The sequence below is a fragment of the Otolemur garnettii genome, unplaced genomic scaffold, assembly GCF_000181295.1.
Source record: "Otolemur garnettii isolate 467f Iridium unplaced genomic scaffold, OtoGar3 scaffold00013, whole genome shotgun sequence".
NCBI classification, from domain to species: domain Eukaryota; kingdom Metazoa; phylum Chordata; class Mammalia; order Primates; family Galagidae; genus Otolemur; species Otolemur garnettii.
The window spans coordinates 3,538,463-3,542,431 of NW_003852408.1; the positions used below are offsets into that span (position 1 = coordinate 3,538,463).

The following is a 3,969-nucleotide window of genomic DNA, read 5'->3' on the forward strand; positions in this document are numbered from 1 at the left end:
GCCTTAGCCGGTTGAGCTATAGGCGCCGAGCCAAATTAAATGTTTTATACAACTTAAAACTTTTTTAAGGACTGGAAGCTTGTTGGTGGGGGGGCTCCTATATTCACTGCCAAGAAAGGCAAGAAGCTGATGAACCCTTCAAAGATCAATAATGGTGGGAAATAAGATTATCTATAGATAATGATCTACAGGGAAGATTACCTGCCTATGAATAATAGACTTACCCTTATTACTGATATAATAAAAATTAGGTTAAAATTATTTTCACCATTTAAAGTGCTTTTTTTAGGGGGCAACTCTACCATTTAACAGGAAAAGGAGAGAGGCATGGTAAAAATCTCTCAGAGTCCACAGTACTGAATCCAGTTGTGCTCTATTTAAAGAGAGGTCAGGGTTTAGGGGATGTGAAGCTCTAGAAACATAGGGCAGATAGTGACAAAGAAGAAAAGGCACTTGAATGGCTAAAACCGCTGTCAGGAACCAGTGTGCTTAAATCTATACACTTTATTCTGCAGGAAGGGCCTCGACTAGTAGCCTTGCCATTCTTTCTTCCCCTAGGGTTCATTTTCACCTCGTGTGCAGCTGTTAGCCTTTAGCAGTTTAGCCACAGCAAATGAGAAGGGTGGCTCATACGATCAGAGGCACAATACTGAAAGCAGAGAAGAATGACAGGTGAGAAATGAATGTCAAGAGAAAAACAGAAAGGAGAATTATAAACTAGAATCCCTGTAGTTTGGGGCCATTTAGTGTGGGGTAAAATGCCCCACAATTTTCAGGAGCCTACGCGTTCATCCACCTCACCTGTATGAAATGCCTGTTGTATTGGAAGGGGCTCTTGGTATCAAATTGCAGAGTCTATTCTAGGTAGCTTCAGCATAAAAGGATGCAGTATAGATAAGAGGTAGCTCACAGAATATCTAGTAAAGTCAGAGGGAAAGGTGCAATGCTATATGGCCAGGAACAACAACAGCCAGATTGAAAAAGAAAACACAGGTTGTTCTAGTAGAAATTTAACTGTTTCTGCTCCCCAACAAGGCACCTGTGATGAATGCAAGGGTACCCTGAGCCAGGCACGAGGCCCTCCCATGTGCCTCCAGCACTGGTGCCATGAAAGCTGGTCTCTGTATGTGCGGAGGCTGCCTCGCCTTGCTCACATCTTCCTTCCAAGATTCCTGCAGGGAGGTCTGCTGGACAGAGGCTAGGCCGTATCCAACATGCCAGTCGCAAGGGCATTCAAAGTTTAAGTGTGAGAAGAAGAGTGTGTTTGGATGAGAGTAGCCAAAAGATAAGACCAAGGAGGATGCTGTGGACTGACTTCTCAACACCCATTTCCACTCCCTTATGCTAGATGGAGTTGTCTTTGTGAACTACAGAGGTTAGAAAGATTTCCCAGATGCCTTTACAACTAGCATGTTGCATGGCAAGATGAGAACTAAAAAATGACTGGTATACTTTGCAATATGATACACAAGGGTGGCCTTGGCAAGAGCAATTTCACGGCATGGTGAGGATGAATGCCTGGCTAGAACGAGTCCGAGTCAGGAAGAACTGAAGTAGATGAAGCAAGTACAGAAAACTTCTGCCTTAAGAACAGGAGGCCAGGGGAAGGGGTGGGGGGGGCGCTAGGTGCCCGTAGCACAGTGGTTGCAGCACCAGCCACCTGTACCAAGGCTGCCGGGTTCAAGCCTGGCCCTGGCCAACTAAACAACAGTGACAACTGTAACAAAAAATAGCGGGGCCCTCTGGCAGGCGTCTGTAGTCCCAGTTACTTGTGAAGCTGAGGCAAGCGAATTGCTTAAGCCCAAGAGTTTGAGGTGGCATCCCAGCACTCTACTGAGGGCAACAAAGTAAGACTCTGTCTCAAAAAAAAAAAAAAAAAAAGAAAGAAAGAACAGAAGGGGGAGTAGAGTCGAGGCAATTTGTTTTAAAACCATACTTCAGTGCTGATGACAATGATCGAGTAGAGGGAACAAAATTAATGATGAAGGACAGAAAGGGGACAACTGCATGAGCAGAGGACGTGGAAGCCGGAAGGGGAGGTTTGTCCATGGATAATAATAAAAAGAGTTTATCAACTATAATGAACAGATAAATGAGGAGAGGTATGAGGCACTGATAAACCCTACAGGGAACAAGGCAGTTCTTTTATGATTGCTTGTAATTTCTCAGTGAAATAAGAAACAATATCAATTAACAGTGAAGACAGGAAGCCAAATGTGGTGGCTCACGCCTGTAATCCTAGCACTTCTGGAGGCTGAGGTGGGAAAACTGTTTTAGGCCAGGAGTTAGAGACCAGCCTGAGCAATAGAGCAAGACTCCATAGCCACAAAAGTTCTTTTTTTTTTAAATTAGCCGGTGGCCATGCACAGTGGCTCATGCCTGTAGTCCTAATACTCTGGGAGGCCAAGGCAGGTGGATTGCTTGAGCTCAGGAGTTCAAGACCAGGCTGAGCAAGAACAAGACTCCTTCTCTAAAAAATAGCCTGGTGTTGGCTCGGCAGCCACCTGTAGCTCTGTGGTTAGGGCACCAGCCACATACACCAGGGCTGGTGGGTTCAAACCCAGTCAGAGCCTGCTAAACGACAATGACAACGATAACAAAAAACAGCCAGGCGTTGTGGTGGGCAACTGTAGTCCCGGCTACTTGGGAGGCTGAAGCAAAGAGAATCACTTAAGCCCAAAGTTTGAGGTTGCTGTGAGGTGTGTTGCCATGGCGCTGTACCGAGGGTGACATAGTGAGATTCTGTCTCAAAAAAAAAAAAAAAAATAGCTGGGTGTTGTGGTAGGCGCCTGTAGTTCCAGCTACTTGGGAGGCTGAGGCAAAGAGAATTGCTTAAGCACAAAAGTTGGAGGTTGCTGTGTGCTGTGATGCCACAATGCTGTACTGAGGGTGACACAGTGAGACTCTGTCTCAAAAAAATTTTTTTAATTAAAATTAAATAAAAAGTTAGTCGGGCATTGTGGTGTGCACCTGTAGTTCCAGTCACTTTGGAGACTGAGCCAGGAGCATTAAGTAAGCCTTGGAGTTGGTGGCTATAGTGAGCTGTAATGACACCACTGCACTCTGGCCTGGGTGACAGAGTGAGACCCTGTCCAAAAAAAAAAAAGAGAGAGAGAGATAGAAAGAAGGATGTCAGAGACTTTAGGAGAGAGAAGAGGGTATACAATAGACATCTTGGAGGGCACCCCTTGTAGCACAGAAAGGGGTGCTCACCACCTATTCCACCTGTTCTCCCGTGTTTCCCGGCCCCTTGCAGACAGGTGGGGCTATGTAATCAGTTCTGGCCATAGAACTACAGGTAGGAGTGACACATGAAAATCACCTGATGAACTTGGAAAAGGTGTGCAAACCTCCAGTGTTCTCTTTCAGATAGTACAGTTACATGGCAGAGTCTTTAACAGCCTGAGTCCCTGAGATACTTTGTGGGACAGAGAAGAGCCCCCATCAACCTGAAAAGGGCATGAACTGTGAATGAAAAAATAGCTCATATTGTGTGAAGCCACTGGAGTTTTAAGATTGTTTGTGATCCCAAGTCACAATCTATAACTTAGTCTATCCTGGCATAGTATGTCAACTATTGTCATAGTTATTTTCTTATATGTTTGATATATCGTATCTAATTGCAATTTAAGGATGACTAAAAGCTTTGGGTCTTTCACAAGACAATGACGTGGCCTTTCTTATAATGAAACTCACTCAAAATTGAATCACCTTTAGTTTTAACCTTATGGTTGTAAACTTGGTCATTAGAAATGACTCACACAGGGTGGCACCTGTGGCTCAGTGGGTTGGGCGCCGGCTCCATATACTGAGGATGGTGGGTTCAAACCTGACCCTGGCCAAACTGCAACAAAAAATAGCTGAGCATTGTGGCAGGTGCCTGTAGTCCCAGCAACTTGGGAGGCTGAGGTAAGAGAATCACCTAAGCTCAAGAGCTGGAGCTGGAGGTTGCTGTGAGCTGTGACTCCA

The 3,969-nt window shown here is 45.1% G+C and overlaps 1 protein-coding gene across 1 annotated transcript in view; it reads right to left on the minus strand.

Moving 5' to 3' along the window:
- The window catches only part of FBXO36 (F-box protein 36), an 89,017-nt gene that overhangs the window by 2,488 nt on the left and 82,560 nt on the right, over positions 1-3,969 (minus strand). The gene's annotated exons all lie outside the window — the stretch shown is intronic.